Source organism: Lactuca virosa, chromosome 1 (genome assembly GCF_052849685.1).
Source record: "Lactuca virosa cultivar CGN04683 chromosome 1, Lactuca_virosa_CGN04683_v6, whole genome shotgun sequence".
Lineage (NCBI taxonomy): Eukaryota > Viridiplantae > Streptophyta > Magnoliopsida > Asterales > Asteraceae > Lactuca > Lactuca virosa.
In genome coordinates, this window is record NC_136426.1 from 124,857,084 (window position 1) to 124,881,685 (window position 24,602).

The 24,602-nt window shown below is 39.6% G+C and overlaps 1 long non-coding RNA gene and 1 pseudogene across 1 annotated transcript; both read left to right on the forward strand.

Moving 5' to 3' along the window:
* The first annotated feature begins 2,214 nt into the window (after nt 1–2,214).
* LOC145120092 (G-type lectin S-receptor-like serine/threonine-protein kinase LECRK3) lies at nt 2,215–3,668 on the forward strand (annotated as a pseudogene).
* A 1,172-nt stretch (nt 3,669–4,840) lies between these two features.
* LOC145106452 (uncharacterized) lies at nt 4,841–6,887 on the forward strand. The gene is made up of 6 exons (XR_013707558.1): nt 4,841–5,734; nt 5,814–5,887; nt 5,966–6,043; nt 6,119–6,403; nt 6,500–6,629; nt 6,717–6,887. It is a non-coding gene; the product is annotated as an uncharacterized LOC145106452 (long non-coding RNA).
* Nucleotides 6,888–24,602: the final 17,715 nt, after the last annotated feature.

A 24,602-nucleotide genomic window follows, 5' to 3' on the forward strand; every position in this document is an offset into this window, starting at 1 on the left:
GTTGGATAAGATATCCAAAAAACTTCAAGAAACACGCATATACATATGAAGTCAGATCTACATCAAAATCAAAGATTTATGCAACTAAAGAAAAAAGGAAAACTTTAAATGGCGAAGGAGAGAAGAATTACCTTCTCTATGGATCGCATACCCTGAAATAAAAAATATATACATAAAATAAAGATGAAAACTAAGAGGGTTAGTGAAATGTTGGAGCATTTGACAAAATATATTACCTATATGTTGGTGAAGAGGAATATGGAAAGAGATGCAGAAGCAAAATTGAAATCAGATGACGTCAGAATCAAGGGAATATGAATATAACCTAAAAAGAGAGAAGGTTGTGGTGGTCCGACATCATTTCTATTGAAAATCATTTGGGGAAAGATGGAGATGGATAAAAATAGTATCCTTAGAAATTGGGGATAGTGTTTTGGGGCTAAGGTTCATATATTAATTGATCAGGATCTAAGGTTCATGAAAAATCTTACTGTCATTTGAAGAGCATCGTCAAGAGGTTTGTTCAACATGTATTTTGGGGGATTAAACGGGTTTCTACGATGGTGGAGTTTATGATGGTGGAAGTGGATTATACGGAACCAAAGAGCGATTGATGATATTCCTGCCATTGAAAACACCACCACAATTTTTAGAGTGGTCTTACCTAGAACTGATGGCTTCAGTGGTCGTGGAAGATAAAGAAGATGAGTCTAGGACGGTTGTGATGTATCAAGATTTACTGGTGGAGAAGGCAGACCAGGGTAAACAATGGCCGACGTATGTTTCCTGCATATCAATCGTATCTCAATTAATATGAAAATGAAGATCGGTCTGGGGTAATGTTATATAACGTGTATTCCCTCCTCTTGACCGATTCAGTTGGCGCCGAACATTACGGAATACTGGTTCATCTTTGAACGATTCTCTCATATTTTAAGTAAAAAATTAGGAGATGGTCATTTGTATTAGTCTTCATTGAATGACCCATCGTTATCCTTATCCTTAGCCTTGACTTATCTATTTGTTGACCATTCGATGCATAAAGTTATTGTACAAATCGCATAAAGAGTTATACCTCTTAAAATTCAGCATTTTGGGGTAAATGCTTATTAAGGTATATGTATAATATGAATTACCTTTTTTCTATTAGGATCGCTACTAGCCCAACTATGCTAACATTGAAGAACAATGAGGTTCTATTTTCTAAAGTCAATCGGTGATACAAGGTATTACCCATTGCCTTATATGCTTGCATCTAGTTTCTTATTTTACAAATGTAGGATTGGGTTTCCATCCCAACAATCCTCCCCTCATACCCAAGTTCCGCTCTTGGCCACCCCTTAACGACTGTTCATCACATCCAATCCATCCTTCCCTCAAACCCAAGTTCCGCTCCTGGCCTCCCCTAAACGATTGTTCATTATAACCAATCCTTTTTCATACCACCGATACTCTCGGGACACGCTCACCCGACCTGGCTATCAGCAAGACTTTCGATACAAGGCTTGAGGATCAACTTACTTGGACTGGGAATTACCGGGGATTGGGTTTACCAATGTGGGATTGGGTTTACACCCCAACATTTTACATTAAAGAGAATATTCAGATCCTTAGGTGGTGAAAAATCTAACATGATTTCCAAAAGTTATACTTTTAGTTTTTTGTTAAATTGATGTACCAAAAACCCCAAAAACAAACAAACTAAAAATCACATTTTATCTCAACATTTTATCAAATAGTTGATAGGCATTAAAGAACTTTTATATATTGTAGTCAATACAATAAGCCATCTAAACGCACACGAACTATTTTTGATAAAGAAAGACAATAATAACAACTGCAAGTGTAGAACTCGTAATAGAAACTTGGTTCATTATGTCAAAAACCCATCATAAATAAAAAAAAAAATCAAGCATACAAAAAAATATATATACCGTGTGTTACGATCTCCAAATATTCTATCACACACTCTTAGTACACAATTTTCTACTCCGATTCCCACCAGTTTGAAATCCCTCGATCGTGCTTCTGGTGTGATCATATCTCATGGTTGGCATTAGAGTGAACCCTCCACCATAATCCAAAAATCTTATGTGTGTATGCATAGCGTGTCAGAGCTCATCATCCGGTGAGTTTGCCTTTGGGTTCCAACAAGTTCAAGGAACCGATAATTTCTTGTTATCCATATGGTATAACAAGATACCTGACAGGACCATGGTCTGGTATCCAGAAGAAGGTCCGATGGTGCCTACAGGATCCAAAGTTGAGCTACTTCGTGCAAGTGGACTCGTACTCACTGATCCTCAGGGCACACAGGTATGGAGATCTGGGTCCATTTCTGCTGTTGCATCAGGTTTTATGAATGATACAGGTAACTTCGTGATTTTTGGTAGCAATTCTCGCAAGTTATGGGGTAGTTTTGATTTTCCAGCAAACACCCTGTTGCCTACTCAGGTTGTGGAGATAGGTGGAGGGATGAATTCAACAATCTATTTTTTCTCGGCTCCCCGGAGAAAAAATAGATCGAAGAAGTCTGATAGTTGTCGGATCGGTTCTCTTAGGTAGTTCTGTGTTTGTAATCTTTGTGTTGATTGGTGTGATTTGTGTGGGTTTCTTTGTAATCTCCAAGAAGAAGCCGAGAAACACATATTCAATAATTAAAGATGTTGAAACCAATCTGCCTCGGTTTACATATCAAGAGCTAGTTGAAGCTACAGATGGATTCAAAGATGAATTAGGTAAGGTTGCTTTTGGGACAGTCTATAAAGGTGTGATAGGAAAAAGGATAGTGGCCGTGAAGAAGTTGAATACAGTGGTTCAAGATGGCGAAAAAGAATTCAAAACCGAGGTAGATGTTATTGCAAGGACTCATCAAAAAATTTGGTGCAGCTTCTTGGGTACTGTGATGATGGTGAGCAGCGGGTATTGGTTTATGAGTTTATGAGCAATGGCACTTTAGCGGAGTATCTTTTTGGGGACACGAAGCCTACATGGAGACAGAGGAGTTATATTGCTGTTGGGATTGCTAAGGGACTGGCATATCTTCATGAAGAGTGTAACACCCAGATCATTCACTGTGACATAAAGCCTCAGAATATATTCTTCATGACTACTTCAATGCTAAGATTTCTGACTTTGGATTGGCGAAGCTGTTGATGATGAATCAAAGTCATACAAACACTGGAATAAGAGGAACAAAAGGATATGTTGCTCCTGAATGGTTTAGGAACATGCCAGTCACAGTAAAGGTTGATGTCTATAGCTTTGGTGTGTTGCTTTTAGAGATCATTTCATGCCGAAAGAGCTTGGCTTTTGAGAGTGATAACGAAGGGATGGTGGTTTTTAACTGATCTGGCATGGGATTGCTATCAAGAAGGCCGACTGGATGCATTTGTTGAAAACAATTTGGAGGCGTTAAATGACTACAAAAAACTTGCGACATTTGTTATGGTTGGTCTTTGGTGTGTACAAGAAAACTCGTCGTTGAGGCCAACCATGAGAAAGGTTATCCAGATGCTTGAGGGAGCAATTGAAGTGGTGGAACCTCCATGTCCATTCAGCTCTTTCTCTATTGCAAATTACTAGACTCTAGTTGTTGCTCCATATGACTGCTATATGTTCAGGGGTTGAGCAATGATTTAAGAATAACGGGGTTGATAATCCCATATTGTAATAATATATTAAAGTATAATGTTGTACTAAATTATGTAATATAGTTCAAAATTTTAAAAGAAAAATTCAAAAATAAAATATGTCGAGATAAAAGTTCCATTGACTATTATAATAATAAATTTTCAAATAATTTCAACAGACCGTAAGTATCGACTCATATTCATTTTCTATTCGCTTCAAAAAAGAACCGATGATTATTTTCTTTTGTTTGTAATTTACCGTGTGATTATAATAAATCAAATTCTCAAATATAATTAAATTAATAATTATAAGTAACAGAAAATAAAATTTACAATAAGAATTAAAATTGACATTATGTTGATACAACAGTGTAATCGAAAACAATATCTTTTAGAAAATTAATACTGTTAACGAATAAAAATAACTACACACTATCTTGGTGATTGGTGAATCGTCAATTAACAAAAATAAGCAAACGAATATATGATCGATAGCTAACTAAAATAACGTAAACAAATGGATATATAATCAATATCTAGTTAAAATTTAAAATAAAATAAATAGAATGGAGGTGTTAGGATTTAAGTTAGAGGGGGTTCTCGATTTTCATGATAATAATCATATCCACATTGTTTTCTATCGATAACAAATGTTTTTTAAAATAGTTGGGTGGGGCTGATATTATTAATTAATTGATATGGGCTTAATGGTAACTCATGGGCTCATTTTATTTGTAAATGTTGCTAAAGTTTGATGAGTGATCAGGGGGACAAAGCATCCTTCAGCCCCCTGATGTCTCTATTGTCTCCGCCTCTATATATGTTGTTTGTTTTGGTAAGTTTCTGTGTCTGCACCATCTTCGTAATTTATAAACATATAATATTGTAAAATACCATTCGATTATCACGTCCTGAGAAACTAGGTTGGTTCTCTTTTCACGTTTTACTATAAAGATGATGTCATATATATATATATATATATATATATATATATATATATATATATATATATATATATATATATATATATATATATATATGCCTTAATAAGCATTTAGCCCTAAATGCTGAATTTTAAGAGGTACATCCCTTAATGCATTATATACAACAACTTCATGCATTGCAGAAAAATCAAAATCGGCCAACCATTCTTCCTTATCTCTCTGTATCCCTAAATTTTAGTTGAAATATTCAAATCAAAGAACCATAAATGCGGAAGGAATAAAGGGTATTCGTTCTTCATATATATCAGAACTAAATTGTATATAAATAGCAAATTCGCCTCTCTGAACAAACTAGACACAACCAACTTAACGTGCCATTCCTCACCCCTTCCATCTCCTTCATCGGCTAACGTTAGCCACCACGACCACCACTCTTATCCTTCTCTCTTCCCTAACAGGCAACGTTCACCACCATACACCATTGTCTCCACCACTACCCACCACCACTCTCTGGTATCGAATCCCTACCTTAAATCTGATGAATCGATTATATTTATTTTCCACCTTGTGATTTGTCTTGAAGCCATATACACTCAGAAACGGGTAGGAAAGAAGGATCTCATGGTAATGGCCAGATGGCCTTGCACAGGGATCACATATTTTCTCAGTCATCCTTTCAATTTCAATTTTGGATTTCAAATTTTGAAAATTTCCCAAACGTATGATTCAATTCTTTTTGAATTTGGAATCCCAGCTCCTTTCCATTCCACTCTGCTTTCTCTCACGATACAAGCCCTAGCTGTTAACAGAACAACGAATCACCACCATCATGATCGGCCACCACCACCAGCAGCATACTATAGCCGATGGCCACAATAATCACGTGCCTCTTTGTTTCTCTACTGGAATATGCCAGGAGCCATCGCCGCTTCCTTACTGTCATCACCACCACTCACAGCCTCTCTTCTACAAAACGTTTTTCCAATAAAAAGCTCTAATAAAGAAATAAGGAAATGACCTTGCCACCATCACACGCACATTCACGACCACTTACCGTCGTCTCCACCTTCTGTTACTGACTGGAAATATTGGTAATCACCATATTTCACGTTTCAATTCAGAAATTAAAACATGAGGTTTCTGTAGCTTTTTGCACATGTAAGTTTACTTTCACTCTTTAATAGATTTGATTCTATATTTTTCTAATGTTTGTTTGAATTTTGGATGATGTATGCAGTTAATTGGTGTTAAATCAACTTTTGTTGAGGGGTTAAACCAACTTTCGTTGAGAAGGGCTGTAAAATTGAAGTGGTTAGTCCATGGATTCATTTATGCATTTTTAGTCTTTTAATGGGTTTAAGAACCTTGGGTTTGTAATTTTTTTGGCAGGTTACAGAAAATGCACCCCAGGTGCTTGACAAAATGACTCAAATAATGTTTGATCAAGTGTAAATGAACATCAAATAGGTAATGTGCTCAATGCATCTTTGTTTATTTTCATTGATCTGGTGTAATTGTGATATGAATATTCATGTTTGACAGGTGGTTCATGTAAGAAAGTTCATGTTTGACTTTGTAAGGATTGCAATTTCACTGCATTTTTGTATCATAATTATTTCAGTGACCACATTTAATTGTTTATCAAATGCATTTCATCGCTAAACTCTTGGCTTTGTGATGTACTTAACGATAAGCAAGAATATAGTCGCACATGAGATCAAAGGAAATTCACCACTAATTCCCTATGACTCTCTTCTAAGTAAATTCCATTTCTCTTGGTTTATTTACATGTCGTGTTACTCAAGGAATTCACATCGGGTTATGAAGGTACGATAACATCGTCAGCCCCATGTTTTAATTTGCGCTTAGATTTCATTTGTTCATCTACAATTGACTGTTTATATTGTATGTTGTACACATTAGGGTGATCCTGGTTGAAATCATGGTCTGGTCATGGTACCAAAATTGAAAGTAAGATCTTATTCTCCATTTTGCTGCTAAAAGATGCTCTAATAGAGCAACACCAATAAGACGTAATTGGAGCTTTTCAGTGGTATGTTTTTGATTTTTTTTCCTGCTTTGGTAGCCATTCACCCTATTCCATCCTAACATGAATTGTAATCTTACCTTCATGATGAAGAGAACGTAAAGAGGTTTCCAAACCAACGACTTGGCTTCAAGTAAGAAGGGGAAAAAAATCCAATCCAAAAACAAATATAAGTTATTCAAAAAGTTGTAGTTTTATGTTTTTTATTTATTTTTATTTTTATTTTTAATTTTTTTTAGTTACCATTTTCCTCAATGAAATAAACTTTTTTTTATTATACGATTATGCATCTGGAGTGTGTGCTTATATTATGCAGTTCGAATCTTTGGTATACATCCTACCTCAATGATAAAAAAAGAGAAAATAAAACCAAAAGAAAGCAGCCAAATAATTTGGCTCTTGATTTGGTAATGGTTATAAACCTCAACTGCTAACTAATGGAAATTAAAGTGATTTATTTAGTTGGATGATCGCACACTTTGGAGTTTAGAAATGTTAGTGGATAAATAGGTTATGAGTCAACCGCAATGTAAAGTCATGTCCAAATATAAAATGTGATAATATAATACTTAGAATATTCAATTACGAACTAATACTTCCAATAAATGATGGACAAAATTTGCATCATTTTTAATCAGTTAGTTAGTAGGGATTATGAAATAACAAAGACAAAAAGAAAATATGGCGTATCTTTAAAAACATCATTGCAAATTTGTTTTTTATTTTTTCTGAAGTTTCATAATTATTTTGTTCTCAATGTTGTCTAAGTGGATAGTTCATTAATGACCATTTTGCCTATAGATCATACTGGAAAAAAATTACTAAATTACATATAATTTATAATATTTTTAGAGGATCAATAACAAATTTTCAAATGTTTTTTTATCGGGAGCAAAACATGGGAACAAGAGAGATTTTTTTTGAGAAACCCTTTATCAAATGCATTAAAAATCATGGTAACCACCTTTTAGTACGTTTAGATGTAGTAAATTATTTACACAAAAAAACTAATCGTCTTTAGAAATTAATTTCTAAAAAAAAAAATTTATATCCGTCGCTTGGTGCGGGTAAACGGCTATATATATATATATATATATATATATATATATATATATATATATATATATATATATATATATATATATATATATGTTCTTTTCTTTTTCGCATTTTCCTTCTCAATTTTATGGTTTTTGAACATCATGATAAAGGCATCAATAGTGTATTGAACTTTATAACGTTTTAATGGATTGCCACATCGTTATTCTACTTTCATTAATATGTATTAATTTTTTTTTTAATATGTACCAAACTCTATAAAAGTTCAATGAAACATTTATTTTAGTTCAACAGAACATTTATTTTAAAATTAAAAATATTTTATTTTTCCTATAGACGAGTTCAATGGTCATTGAACTCCGTCTTCATTGAGTGTTAACGTGACATCTTATTATTTTTGAGTTTATTCCATTGAATATCAATTAGACACTCCATCTTATTCAAAATTTTCCATTAAACTTTGCATTGTAGATGTTTTCTATATAGAACAAAATAGTCAATACATTTGACGGGTCTTTATAATTCAAGGGTTAATATCACTACATGCCAAACGTGTAACATCCTGACTCCCAGGTATAATTTTCGAAAGCTTTATGTTCATTTTATTGAGGGAACTTGACGAGTTGGAGGCCCCAACTCGTCGTGTCGAACCTAGTCAGCCCGTGTGAATTACGATTCCTACTCGACGAGTCGGAGGACCCCGACTCGACGAGTAGAGGTTGTGCGTGGAAACCCTAATTTTTAGGGTTTGCACACTATTTAAATGACCTTAAGTCCTTTCCTCCAGCCCCTTACCACCTTTTGACGGCCAGAAGAAACCCTAATCAGTCTAAACCTTGTTCTTGTGTGTGTTGAGAGCTTGAAAAGTGTTATTTGTTGATTTTGGAATGGAAACTTGAAGAGTGAGGATCTTGGATCAAAAAGGAGGAAGTGGATTTGTCATCTACTTCGTATTGGCAACCAATCTGAGGTATAAAGATAATACCTTGACCCTTTCATGCTTAGATCTTCTTCTATGGACATTTATGGTCATTTTGGAGGTTTAATGGAGCCACTTTTGGTTTTGAGCTTGTCACAAGGACATGGTCTCAGATCTGGACTCCTCTAGGCCCCAAATTCATAAAGTTATCAACTTTATCGTATATTGGCCTTTCCCCATGCCCTAAATCTCATCATAGACTTGGTTTTGGTGGTTTAAGCCATTAAGACCTTGCATGCACGTAAAGTTTGCAACTTTACGTGGTAACTATGCCCTAGGAGGTTAGATCTGCAATTTAGAGCTTTGGGGTAGCTTAAAAACGGCTGAATGAGAAATGGACTGAAGGGACTCGACGAGTTGCATGGACAACTCGACGAGTCGGATGAAGATTGCCTGTATTGGTTCTGCATGGACTCGACGAGTCAGGGAGATGACTCGACGAGTTAGTTATGGTTTTTCCCGACATTTAGACATTGCATGGACTTGAAGAGTTGTCTGGAAACTCGGCGAGTCAACTAGGGTTTTCACGATTTCTTGAGTTTTGGAAGAACTCGACGATTCAGTGGGCTACACTTGACGAGTTGGGTCTGTTGGATTAGGTGTCTAAGCCCATAACTATAATTGGTATGTACTTGAATTAATAGCAGCACAGTCCTTTTGGGTTGCCCTCAACCTAGCAACTGGACAAGGAAATTATGAAAGGAGAGATATTAATTTATAAGATTAATGAATTAATATAAATGATTTATTAATATGTTAAAAGATTAATATATTAATTAGAAATCATTATGTTTAATTAATAGTTAGCCAGAAATTAATCAGAATTAATTTTGGGGTTAAAAGAATTAATTATAAAGTGCAGGGACTAGTTTGCAATTAACTAATAGTTGAGTGGAAGGTTCCAGAACCCCCTTGGAAGGAGGTGGACGAAATTCTTAGGGGAAACCCTAGAGATTTCGTCCAAGGGGTCCAAATAAGGCCTTTGGATCTTGCTTAGGCCCTAAGCAAAGGATAACTAAGGTTTTCCCTAAACCCAAGATCCCTCAGCTATTTAAGGAGCCTCCTGGCTCACATTTGAGGTCACTGATTTCTTTGGAAGAAACCCTAAGGCCGAAATTGCATACTCTCTCCATCCTCTCTCCTCCAAGTTTCCTTTTTGCTAGTTCTTGGGTGTGATTCCATTAGAGGCATTACATTTGTGGTGCTAAGCTTCCAAGAAGATCAAGATCAAGATCAAGAGGATTATCAATTCTTTGCTATAACAATTGAAAGGTATGTAACTCCTAAACCCTAGTTTGTTAATTTCAAAATTAGCCTCTCTCCTCTAGGGTTCTTGTTTTGCAATTCAAAGTTATATGTTCAATAGTTAAAACATAGATCCAAAGTAGGTTGCATGTGAACTTAGGAATTGTTTTCTAGTTTATTTGTTTTACCTAAAACCCTTCAGTGGTATCAGAGCCATTGTTTGTTTTAAATTGAATTGTTACAATTGTTGAACTGCAAATTAGGGTTTATAGCTATTAAACCCTAAAGGCCAAATTTTCGATTTCTAGGGTTTTGGATCAAAAGGGTTTTTTCGAAAACCCTAGCCTCCAAAGAACCCTAATCGAAATTAGGGTTAGGGTTTTGAAAACCCTAGCCTCCTCCCTTGCAAATTTCAAAATTGCTAAAAGTATTAGGGTTTCTTGTTTTGGATAATTGTTACTTAATTAGATTAATTTGATAATTATCCTTACCCTATTTTTCGAAATTTAGAGGGATAAGGATTAGGATTAAATTAATTGATTAATTTAATTAGATAATCCTTACAAGATTTAATAATTTGATTAATAGTTAATTAAAAGATAAATATTAAATCTAGTTAATTGGTTTAATTAAATTTAAATTTAATAGTTTGAATTTCGAAATTTATATAAACCCTTGAAGTTTTAAAATGTTTTAAAACACACCTTATATATGTATTATGATTAAAAGTTTAATATTATACATGTATAAGAATATGGTCAGTCAAATCGCTAGTATGCCTCATTCACGAAGCTAATCTATAAGGGGGGGTATAAGGAAACTGCCTATAAAATGGTAGTTGAATGGGTGTCCACTCTCACCCACCGCTTCCTTGATTAGTGGAGGGTCGTTAGCAGAACGGATTTGATAGGACAACTACTTCTCATTAAAAGTATAATGATATTAAAGAAAGTACTAGAACATTATTTTCAAAAATCCCAACTCTAGTTACTTTAGGAGAAATGTGAAAAGTATGTTAATCCTTGAAATTGCACATTATGCTTTATTGGTCGTTAGTGGAGCGTGTGTGGTTAACCAGCACACTAAAAGGTACTAATAAAGAGTAGTAATGGGTATCTCATAATTATCATTTTGATGGAGCGTGTGTGGTTTACCAACACATCAATAGTTAATGATAAAGACAATGAGGTTACCAAGCACATTTGCATGGTTATTCACATCTTGTTTGTGATCCTCGGCATCCCAGTCACAAATAGAAGAGCATAATCTGAGATTAAAACATGCCATTGAATAGTTTCAATGTATCTCAAAAGAATTAGGAATTTCACTTCGTTTGTTTCGTCTAATGGTGGAATTGGTGAATCGTCATTCACCTACCTTTATGAAATTCACTCTTGGATCTCGGCATCCCATTTCTAAGTTGTGAATCTTCATAGTTGGATCCTAACCTTGATATTTTATCTTTGGGTTATTATATTGAGGTATCTTGAAATCTAACTAAAACTTTCTTTCTTTTCAGATGTCTACTCCTGGAAACACTTCTGCTTCGTCCTCCTCCAACCAAAACTTCTCCTTGCTCAATATCTGCTCCAAAGTCGTTATGGATGGCTCAAACTATAACGATTGGATGCGCAACATCAAGATGGCTCTTCGTTTCGAGAACAAAGAATATGTTCTTGAAAAGGAGCTCAAAGAGCTTGATAAGAATGAAGCTACTCCTGAAGATCTTGCTGCCTACAAGAAACACTACGATGATGCAACCAAAGTGGCGTGCATCATGGTGGCAACCATGTCCCCAGAACTGCAGAGGTACTATGAGGACTACTGGCCTTTCGAGATGAACAAGGACCTTATGGAGAGTACCATAAGCGAGCTCGTCAAGAAAAGTTTGAAGTAGTCAAGTCACTCATGGCTTGCAAGATGAAAGAAGGGGAATCGGTTGTGTCACATGTGCAAAGAATGCAACGCTACATAGAGCATTTGGTCAAGCTCAACATTCACTTTGATGAGGAATTGGCCATTGACATGGTCTTGAACTCACTACCTGATTGTTATGGTCAGTTTATTCTAACTTACCATTTGAACAATACTGAGCAGACCTTGGCCCAATTGCACAACTTGTTGCAGACAGCTGAGGCAGGAATGAAGGGTAAAAGTATACCCTCCACGCCTACAAGTGCCCCTGTGTTGGCTATTGGACAGGGAAAGGGGAAAAAGAGGAAAGGTCCTCCCAAGCAAAACTAGAAGAGCAAGGCTCAAGCTGGGTCGTCTAGTAATGGCCCAAAGGCTAAGCCCAATGGTTCCACTCCCCATGTTTCTGATCCAAAAGAGGTCGTTTGCTTTTACTGCAATCAAAAGGAGCATTGGAAGAGATCTTGCCCACAATATCTGCAAGATATCAAGGATGGCAAAGTGAAGCCATCTTCGGCACGTATTTACACTATTTATGCTAATAACTCATTATCTTCTCGTTCATGGGTCCTTGATACAGGATGTGGTTTTCATATCTGTTCTGATTTGCAGGGACTAAAGGAAAGTGAGGAGATAGAGCGAGGAAGGATAAACTTGATCATGGGAAACAGAAAGTCTTCACCAGTGACCAAGATCGGAGTTTATCAGCTTCTGCTTAGCAATGATGTTAGATTAGATTTAATAAATTGTTGCTATTCGTCTGAGATGACGAGAAACATTATTTCATTTCATGCATTGTTCAGACAAGGTTTCAAATATTCTTTTAATGATTTGAATGGTTCAATTTCTGTTTATAAGAATGGTGTTTTTATGTTTGAAGCTTTACCTTGTGATGGTGTGTATGAAATAGTGACTTGTGTTGATAGCTTAGGAAATAGTGTACTTAATATTGACTTGTCTAATAGTGTAGACAAGGCATGCTTGTGGCATTGTCGTCTTGGACACATTAACAAGAAACGCATAGCCCAACTCCAAAAGGATGGAGTGTTGGAATCATTTGACCTAAAATCAGATGATATGTGTGAATCTTGTCTTTTGGGAAAGATGACAAAATCACCATTCACAGGGTCTTGTGAAAGAGGTGAAGGTCTATTGGATCTCATACACACAGATGTGTGTGGGCCCTTCAGATCAACTACAAGAGATGCTAATCGATTCTATGTGACTTTCACTGACGATTATAGCAGATATGGTTATATCTACTTGATCAAGCATAAGTCAGAAACCTTTGAAAAGTTCAAAGAGTTTAAGCATGAGGTCGAAAATCAATTGGGTAGAAAGATAAAGATACTTAGATCCGATAGAGGCGAGGAGTATCTTAGTATCGAGTTTAACGACTATCTAAAAGAATGTGGGATAGTCTCAAAATTGACTCCTCCTAGGACACCACAGTTAAATGGTGTAGCTGAGAGGCGTAATCGAACCTTGTTAGACATGGTTCGTTCTATGATGAGTCGGGCTTCGCTTCCCATTCACTTCTGGGGGTATGCCTTAGAGACAGCCGCCCACATCCTCAATCTTGTCCCTACAAAGAAGGTTTCCAAAACACCTCACGAAATATGGACATGGAAAGTTCCCTCGTTAGCACATATTAAAGTCTGGGGTTGTGAAGCTTTCGTAAGACGAGAGACTCACGACAAGCTAGCAGCTAGAAGTGAGAAATGTGTTTTCATTGGTTACCCAAAGCAGTCTTTTGGATATTTGTTCTACATGCCTAGTGAGAACGTGGTCTTTGTAGCACGAAGAGGAGTCTTTCTTGAAAGAGAGCTCATATTCAAAGAGGACAGTGGGAGCACTATTGACCTTGAAGAAATTCAAGAGTCAGCCAATGAAGGAACCTTAGATGACACTAGCACTCAACCAGAGGAAACAGTTCCTGTTGAACCAATCGATAACTCATTACCTCTTAGAAGATCCACTAGGGTGAGTGTGCCACCTGAGTTGTATGGTTATCATATTACTTCAGATGGTGACACATTCATAAGTGACAGAACACTGGTAAACTTAGATGAACCAGTCACTTATAAGGAAGCAATGGCAGGCCCAGAGGCTTCCAAGTGGAAAGAGGCAATGGACAGCGAGATTAAGTCCATGTATGACAACCAAGTTTGGAATTTGGTTGATAGTGCACCAGGTCGTAAGACAGTTGGGTGCAAATGGATCTTCAAGAAGAAGACATACATGGATGGAAATGTGCACACATTCAAGGCTCGACTGGTTGCAAAAGGTTTCACTCAAACCCCGGGGGTTGACTATGATGAGACCTTCTCGCCAGTGGCTAAGATTAAATCTATTAGGATATTGCTCGCCATAGCTGCCTTTCATGATTATGAAATCTGGCAGATGGATGTCAAAACTGCTTTCCTTAATGGGAAGTTGGCTGAAGATGTTTACATGAGTCAGCCAGAGGGTTTTGTTGATGCAAAGTTCCCCAATAGAGTGTGCAAGCTTGAGAAATCCATTTATGGATTGAAACAAGCATCTCGCAGTTGGAATCTTTGCTTCCATGAGAAAGTCAAAGAGTTTGGTTTCTCTAGAAGTGAAGATGAGTTATGTGTGTATATCAAGGCTAGTGGGAGTATAGTAACTTTTCTGGTGTTGTATGTCGATGACATATTACTCATTGGTAACGACGTTCCAACCTTGAAAGAAGTTAAGTCTTGGCTTGGAAAGTGTTTTGCCATGAAAGACCTTGGAGAAGCTGCCTATATTCTTGGGATTAGAATATTGAGAGATAGAAAGAAGAGACTAATTGGACTTAGTCAGAGCACATACTTGGATAAGGTACTAAAGAGGTTTAGTATGGAAAATTCCAAGAAGGGAGAGCTACCTATCCAGAGCAATACCAAATTGAGTAAGACTCAATGCCCGAGTACAGATGTTGAAATAGATGACATGAGTCGTGTACCTTATGCTTCCGCTGTCGGATCGATCATGTACGCTATGACATGTACTCGCCCTGATGTGGCATTTGCTTTGAGCATGGTCAGTCGCTATCAGGGAAACCCAGGTAGAGCTCATTGGATAGCAGTTAAGAATATACTTAAGTATTTGCGAAGGACAAAGGACTGGGTCCTTGTGCTTGGTAGCAGTGATTCTTTGAGAGTAGATGGTTACAGTGATGCCAGCTTTCAGACGGATAGAGATAACTTCCGTTCTCAGTCGGGCTAGGTGTTTTTACTGAATGGAGGAGCAGTTACTTGGAAGAGTTCCAAGCAAAATACGGTGGCTGATTCTACTTGTGAATCAGAGTACATAGCAGCAAGTGAAGCGTCGAAAGAAGCAGCTTGGTTGAGGAACTTCATCGGGGATCTCGGAGTTGTTCCAACCATCCAGGAGCCTATGGAACTGTTCTGCGATAATGAAGGAGCGGTTGCCTTGACAAAGGAACCGAGAGATCATGGTAAGACCAGACATATCGACAGAAAGTACCATTTCATCAGACATAGAGTTGAAGAAGGCCATCTTATAGTAAAGAGGGTGTCATCTGAAGATAACCCAGCAGATCCCCTCACAAAGGGTCTGAGTAAGGCTAAGCATATTCAGCATGCTTGGAGCATAGGACTGAAAGATGATATTAGTTTTAGCAGTTAGATTAGTTTTATTCTAAAACTTGTAACAAAGTAAATGTAATTGACTTTTGGTGATTAAATAATAAAGTATTATTTATAAGTTTGGTTTCTGCCTTTTGTCAATTGTTTATTATTGTGTTTCATTTTTGCATGTTTTACTTCCCGAATAATAAGATTATTCAAAATCCACAGTCACTCATACTTTTGGAAGTAAGTAGTGAATTAAGACTGTCATGAACTGGATTGTAGATTGTCTAAGGATAGACATGGCAATAGAATTGCTGCAACGTTCATGAGTACTCAGAAATTGAGATTTGAGTACTGGATAAACCCTTGCTCAGAGTATCACTTCATGGAATTCATCACGAGTAATACTGAGACGATAATATCTTATAATCTTGAAACGAAGTTATATGAGTTGCAATTTACAAGTCGGTCATGCATTGGTGATACGAAAACGCATCAGTAACTTGGTGTTATAAAACGTATTGTCATGTATAATTTGATGAGTAAAAGATACAAGCATATGAGTCAACGTTTATTCGTTCCTTTTGCCCTAATAGGAAAAGCGATATCTGTGGGCCCCTCGATGATTTGGTGTTGACTTATGTGTTGGGCCCAGCCAGGACTGGATTGATGTGTTCGATTAGAAGTCCTACATCATCACAAATCAGAAATCGGGAAACAAAGATTCTGGACAAAGAGATTGATTACATCCCATGTCTTTTGTCTACGGATATCTGGCAGAACGAAGGATTATATGATCACTTATCTTAGGACACGTAACTGACTGGGTCAGAGTTCGGCAGCAGCTTTTTGGAAGCTACAATTTGCTGGTCAAATTTAGAAGGCATACTAGCAATTATAGTTACAGACTTATCCAAGTGGGAGACTGTTGGATTAGGTGTCTAAGCCCATAACTATAATTGATATGTACTTGAATTGATAGCAGCACATTCCTTTTGGGTTGCCCTCAACCTAGCAACTGGACAAGGAAATTATGAAAGGAGAGATATTAATTTATAAGATTAATGAATTAATATAAATGATTTATTAATATGTTAAAAGATTAATATATTAATTAGAAATCATTATGTTTAATTAATAGTTAGCTAGAAATTAATCAGAATTAATTTTGGGGTTAAAAGAATTAATTATAAAGTGTAGGGACTAGTTTGCAATTAACTAATAGTTGAGTGTAAGGTTCCAAAACCCCCTTGGAAGGAGGTGGACGAAATTCTTAGGGGAAACCCTAGAGATTTCGTCCAAGGGGTCCAAATAAGGCCTTTGGATCTTGCTTAGGCCCTAAGCAAAGGATAACTAGGGTTTTCCCTAAACCCTAGATCCCTCAGCTATTTAAGGAGCCTCCTGGCTCACATTTGAGGTCACTGATTTCTTTGGAAGAAACCCTAAGGCCGAAATTGCATACTCTCTCCATCCTCTCTCCTCCAAGTTTCCTTTTTGCTAGTTCTTGGGTGTGATTCCATTAGAGGCATTACATTTGTGGTGCTAAGCTTCCAAGAAGATCAAGATCAAGATCAAGAGGATTATCAATTCTTTGCTATAACAATTGAAAGGTATGTAACTCCTAAACCCTAGTTTGTTAATTTCAAAATTAGCCTCTCTCCTCTAGGGTTCTTGTTTTGCAATTCAAAGTTATATGTTCAATAGTTAAAACATAGATCCAAAGTAGGTTGCATGTGAACTTAGGAATTGTTTTCTAGTTTATTTGTTTTACCTAAAACCCTTCAGGGTCAACATGGACTGTTGACCTTGACCGTTGACTTTGACTTTGACCAAGGGTTGACCAGTTTGACTTTTAGGGGTATTTTAGTAATTTAGGAATTTATGGAAGTAGGTCATTGGTGGATGTAGGTGTTTGAGTTGGAGTTGTATTTGGAGGAGTTGACATTATCATTTGTAACACTATAATTTTTAAATAAAATTTTCATTTTTAAAATCACATAAACTCAATATCACATTTCCAAAAAGTCCAAAAATGTATAAGTTGTCAAAACACAAGTCAACAAATGTTTAATAAAATCCCAGAATCCTCAAAATCATGATCTCTAACTGGTGTGTACAATCAAGCCGGCGCCTTCCCGCGATCCTGAGAAGTACCTGAAAAACATATCACACAACACGGTAAGCACGAAGCTTAGTGAGTTCTCCAAAATACCACACGAAAATACTTAGCCTCTCATGGCTATATCTCTATGAGGACCCTCCGGTCCATGTGTCTCAACGAGGACCCTCCGGTCTCACAACTCGGGTTGGACCCTCCGGTACTAACCAATAAAGCACAGAATAATATACAACATAAATCACAGAGACAAATGCATAATATCACATAACTCAGCATAAGCATATAAGACCCTCCGGTCACACTGTATTACCACTCAGTTAAGTATAGTGAGAAGACTCGCCTTGTAAGTAAAGCAAGTATGTCTCGTACTCGAACCACCGGTCTAGCCTCCGCCTAACATATATCGTAATTAACTCTAATTAATAAACGACCCCCAAAGATGTTAGGCTAAACCCTCTACAAATTCTCAGAAGGATAAAAGACCATTTTACCCTTCCATGTCCTCCAAAGTCTACAGTTTGACCAAAACCTAAGAAGTCAACACCAAGTACGTACGTTGGGCGTACAACCCTTTACGCTGGGTCTACTACTTCACCATGCATGCATCGGGAAACTTCGACGCTACGCTGCACGTATCTAGGAGTACGCTCAGCATACGTCCCAAGCTTATTTTTCCCACTCTCCTGGTCTTAATCCGTTAAGACCATAGCTATAATCTCATATCTAGACTCACTAAAGGCTAATACTCCATAAAGTTTGTGACTTTAAGCCTTATCATGGCTGAGCAAGTCTAAAACTCATAAACTCTCACTCCTTACTCACAAAAGTTCTCATATATCATGCATGGGGAGATCTTGACGTCCAAGATCCCATTTTTATGAGTCCACTCAAGTAGTGACACTTAAAGGGACAAGTATTATGCTCTAGAGTTTAATAAACTCATAAAGCTTCAAGCTTTGGGACATAAACCCTAAAATGAACCATAATATGCACAAATCAAAAAAATGAGAAAGCTTTGAGCTTGATACCTCCAAATGATGCACCAATCACATGGAACTCAGATCCAAAGCTTGGACTCCAACTCTACTCTCTTCAAAGCTCCTTCTTCACCCAAAGAATCCCATAAAGATCACTCAAAAGCTTCAAATGGCCACCCAAGCTAAGAAAACGGAAATTAGAGTTTTGAGGGGAGTTGAAGACTGGAAATGGTGGCTGGAAAGGAGGCCATCATGTTCCTTAAATAGGGACACACCACACAATTAGGATTTTCACTCTGAGCCTAGTACGCCCATCATACTAGGTGGCCTCCGTGTCCATAATACGCACATGAGTATGCTGAGCGTACACACGCATACGCCCCGCGTACTCATTTGCCACCTTTTGTCAATTAAGGGCTAGCTTTGACAATTCAATAAAAGTAAGGTTTATCGATACATACCTTATTTCGGGGTGTTACAATTCTCCCCCACTAGGATTAGACTTCGCCCTCGAAGTCATCTTCTGAAAACAACTCTAGGTACTGCTCCCACATCTCGGACTCCGACTCCCAAGTCCACTCGGATCCATTTCGATGTTGCCACTGAACCTGAACCAAAGGCACCTCTGTATTCCTCAAGACCTTCACTTTCCTATCCAAGATCGCTATCAGCTTCTCATTGTAGTTCAGGCGATCGTCAATCTGAATGTCCTCTAAAGTGACTATTGTCGTCTCATCGGCTACACACTTCCTCAGTTAGGACACATGGAAGGTGTTATGAATCTGGCTCAACTCTGCAGGCAGCTCTAGCCGGTAAGCTACCTTACCCACTCATGAGATCACTCTGAATAGACCGATGTATCTAGGGCCCAACTTGCCCCGCTTCCTGAACTGGATCACCCTTTTCCACTGGGATACCTTCAGGAGGACAAAATCCCCGACCTGGAACTCTAGCTCTGAATGTCGCCGGTCTGCGTAACTCTTTTGACAACTCTGGGCCATCAGTAACCTCTATCTAACCTGCTGGATCTGCTCTGTCTTCTTGAGCACTATCTCAGTGCTCCCCATGTAGCACCTGGTTCCTGGTATGTATTTTATTTAAGTATTTTGCATTTTTGGCCTGGGACTCGGCGAGTTGAAGGCCCAACTCGTCGAGTAGAAGCGGATTTGATACGGGATTTAAATAACGGACTCGTCGAGTCGGTTTCCAGACTCGACGAGTAGACGCTGACTGGACAAAACCCTAATCTAAGGGTTTGCACCCTATTTGAGCATCTCATTCAGCCACCCTTCGTCCTTATTGCTTCCAGAACCCCCCATAGCAAACCCTAACTGTGTGTGTGAAGATCTAAAGGCATTTGTGGTGATTTTTGGTGGTTTTGATCACAAGGAAGAAGGAAGAGCCTAGAGGAATCAAGAAAAGACCAAGGGAGTTCAAGTTTGTGCATCATTTGCAGTTCCCAGAAGGTATAAAGTCGATAACTTACTTGTTCATTTGCTAGATCCCTTTTTGGGGAGATTTATGGATTTTATAAGCCATTATTGGTAACCAACAATGATTGCAAGCATGGTTGGGGGTTGGGGCTTCGGATCTAGGTCCATGGAGGAGTTACAAGGCAGAAAAGGGCTGCTTTTGCACCCATGGAAGCCCCCATGCCACTTAAGAGTCTCTTTTAGAGCCTTTTAGGCTCAAAGTCCCATGCATGCACGTAAAGTTCGTAACTTTACATGCTAGATCGAGTTTAGGGACCTAGATCTATCATATGGACAAGAGTTGTACACCAGAAATCGAAGAAATAGACTTGGGCAGTATCGACCCGGCGAGTCGTTCTTGGGACTCGGAGAGTCCGAGGTTAGACTCCCCTTTTTTGTTATGGTTCAAAGAGACCCAGTTGAGTGTTAGAAAGGTTTTAGAGGGACCGGGGGAGTGACCTAAGCTTATTGGGATAAGCCATAGTCCTGGAGTTCATAGGACTCGGCGAGTGCATGAGCCGACTCGGCGAGTCCAAGGTAATCTCCCAACTCTTGAAGATGAACTCGACGAGTTGTTCATATAACTCGGTGAGTCAAGGACAAGACTTGTTCATAGGATGAAGATGAACTCGACGGGTTGTTCATACAACTCGGCGAGTCGAATGAAGGTTCATTCGGGGTTGTTTTAGAAGGAGAACTCGTCGAGTCGTTGCTAAACTTGACGAGTAGAGACGTGGATGAGGTCAGTTGAAGGGATAGGGACTCGACGAGTTGGCGGCCCAACTCGGCGAGTCAGGTCAACTGGAAGTTGACTTTGACTTTGACTTTGACTTTGACTTTGACTTGGACTTGGTTAGGGGTAAAATGCTCATTTTACCCTAAGAATAGATATCAGACTCTGATTAAGTGTTTTGCGGGGATTATAGCCGGAGGATTTCCGGAGCAGCAGCAGACAGAGATTTCCCGCACAGATTATCAGCAGCTACTCGTTCGAGGTGAGTTACCTTCCAGTAGGGGTGGGTCTAAGGCCACAATGCCGACCCACCAACAAGGATATTTAGTAGATAATTGTCTATGTGATAATTATCTTGGTTTGGATATGTGATTTGGTCATGTGATATGCTTGCATAATATGAACGCTGTGTTAGTGGTAGTGACAAGTTATAGTCTTTCCCTGGCATAGGTCGTTAGGACCAATGGGTAGGTCAGTACCCCGATATGACTGACTGTATGTTTGTATCTTGCTATTGTATGCTAGTGGTAGGGGTGAAATAGTCCCCAGTTACCGGTTGAAAGACATCGATGGCAGTTACCGGTTGAAAGATACCGATGGTGGATACCGGTTGAAAGATATCGACGATAGTTAACGGTTGAAAGATACCGATGGTATTTACCGGTTGAAATATACCGATGATTTTATTTGGTATGCGGTATAATGGGGGAACTCACTAAGCTTTATGCTTACAGTTTCAGTTTTGGTTTCAGGTACCTCTTCGTCTAAGGGGAAGGAGTCGGCGGTGTAGCAGCGCATCACACATTCACACATGATTTTCGCAATGAGCTTCTGGGATTGTACTCTGATTTCCATCACTTATGATGTTATTATTTTGAGACATGACATTGTGGTTTAAAACTGATGTAATATTGGCAATGTTTTGGTAACATATTTTATGACTTGCTTAATTTAAAAACAAAATTTTTGGCCTCAAATTTTGGGATGTTAAAAGTTGGTATCAGAGCCCTGGTTTGAGGGATTCGGACACACCCTCGGGGGTGTCTGGACTCAAACGAGGGACTAAAAGATTTCTTAGGAAAACAGTTTCTAAATTTTTTTTAAAGTTAAGGAATTTTGAGAAAAGACAAGGTGTGTGATGCGTGCGACCAGCCGAGCTCAAGTAAGTTTCCCCAAGATACCCATACTTGTTATGTTATGTGTACGATTCATGATTCTGAGAACTGCATGCTAGATTAGGGCTAGGGATCTAGGAGGATGCCTTGTATGCCTGATATATGATTCTGAGAACTGCATGCTAGAGTAGGGCTAAGGATCTAGAGGATGCCTTAAATGCCTGTTGTATGAGCTGTATGCTAGGACTATTTAGTCAGCAGTAGGATAGCCTAATTAGGTTATGCCTAATGTGGTTACTCGATGCACGAATGCTGCTTGCTTTGTGCTTAAGGGGTCCTGGCTAACTTTAACTAACTAGTGAGCGGATATGTAACAGTACTCGCAAGCTAGTTAGGGAAGGGAAGTAGGGACTCCTAGTGCAGCTGATGGCGGAGAGTAGGTCGGGGAGTGCCCTAGGAAAGCCTAGGACGAGATTAGTAGAAAAGGGTATCAGTAAAGGGACTTGGTGAAGTTGAAGCAATCCTTGAGGAAAGTACGGATAGATGTGGAAGGTAGTATGGGCCCGTACTACTGAATGCAGAGGATCCGTACTCGAGTCAAGGAGGGCCGAGATGGAACTAGGAAACTTGGAGAGTGCGTGAGACCTCTCAGGGGTATATATGGTCCTGAAGTTTATGTGTTTATTTTCAGTATGGTGATTACACGACATGGAGCAGGATCTGGGTCAGGATCAGGGTCAGGCTCGGGCGCGGGATCCGAGCAGGTTGATGACGGGTTTCGCGAGTTCATCGCGTCTGAGATCACTAGAGGTATTCTCGAGTCGACCCCCATCATCTTCGGGTCGATCAAGGAGGGGATTATTGAGTTGATGGAGGATCGCCTCCAGGCATTCAGGAGGGATGCGACGTCCAGCCAGTTGGGTACGCGCACGCTGTCCTTCAAGGACTTTAGAGGGAGTGGTGCGCTGGACTTCCATGGGGTGAAGGACCCCATTGCTGCTAGGAGATAGAACGCAGACATCGAGTCTGTGCAGTTGACGAGCTTCTGCCCGGAAGGGTCGAAGGTCCGTTTTGCTGCAGGTTGTTTGAGGGATCGAGCCAGAGATTGGTGGGAGTTGATTGGTGATACATTCGGAGCCCCAGCCATCGAGGCTATGACGTGGTCAGATTTCGTGACCCGATTCAGGGCCGAGTTTGCACCGGCTGTGGAGCTTTAGCAGCTGTCCAGGGAGTTTTTGGATATGAGACAGACTACGGAGACTGTGGCGGAGATCACCGCCAAGTTCCTGGAGAGGGCTTTATTGATGCCCCAGTATGCAGGAGATGAGGATATGAGGAGGACCCGCTATCACGACATGTTGAGAGCCGATATCAGGGAGCACGTCATCTTCTCGGCATGTCCGACCCTGGACTCCATGATTGCCAGGGCGCGGGAGAGGGAGATCGATCTGGAGCACCTCAGGAAGAGGAAGGCAGAAACTGTACAGGTTACGGGGGTTTCGGGGAAGAAACCCAAGGGATTCGACTCTAGGTCGAAGGGCCAACAGGGTCGGGACTGCTGTGGAAAGTGCGGTCGGTCACATGAGGGAGTTTGTCGCACTGGGCCGGGTTCAGGCTGCTATAAGTGCGGCAAGACTAGGCATTTTAGCAGATATTGTACTGCCCCTACCCCTGCGGTTCAGACATCAGACCTGATTTGCTTCCATTGCAATCAGAGGGGCCATAAGAAGGCCAATTGCCCCAGATTGATGACAGATGCTGCGGCGCCGGCAGTGGCACCAACTCCGGTGACTGCGCGGGTTATGGATGGCCGGAAGGTCAAGACAGAGGCTCTAGTGGTACGGAGCCGAGCATTTCAGCTGACAGCCGAGGAGGCACGTGCTGCACCCGGTATGGTGACGGGTATGATTTCTTATTTACGCTTTTATGTTATGTCGCTGCGATTTTGATATATTATGTATGTGCTTTGTTACGATCGTTCCATGTGAACGGTATCCCAGTTCAGGTGTTGTTTGATTCGGTTGCTACCCGATCGTTTGTCTCTCTTGCGCTTAGCAAGAAGTTTCCTGACTCTTCGGGCATGTTGGATTGCCCTCTAGAGGTCGAGATTGCCAATGAACGGTCAGTGCGAGCATCTGAGGTCTTCAGGGACTGTGTTTTGAGATTGTTCGAGGAGCGTTACCTGGTAGACTTGGTTCCTATACCTTTGCGGGGGAACAAGGTTATTATCGGTATGGATTGCCTGAGCCCCAATGGGGCAGTGATCGACTGCACACAACAGTTGGTGAGGATCAGGACCCCAAGTGGGGGAGAGCTAGTGGTTCAGGGCGAGAGGCCACAGCGAGGACCAGGCTTATGTTCAGCAGCTAGAGCTAGGCGCTACCTCCAGCAGGTTTGCGCAGGATTTGTCGCCTATGTTACGGATACCCGGGAGGTGGGTAAGGCGACGGTGGGCGATGTGCCAGTGGTGCCAGAGTTTGCGGACGTATTCCCCGAGGAGTTTCCAGGGATACCTCCGGAGAGGCAGGTAGAGTTCAGGATCGACCTAGTCCCTGGTGCGGATCCGATAGCCAAGGTACCGTATTGGTTGGCTCCTCCCGAGATGCAGGAGTTGTCTACACAACTACAGGAGCTGTTAGACAAGGGATTCATTAGACCGAGAAGTTCACCCTGGGGAGCCCCAATTCTGTTTGTGAAGAAGAAGGACGGGTCGCATCAGATGTGTATAGACTATCGGGAGTTGAATAAGGTAACGGTGAAGAACCGTTAC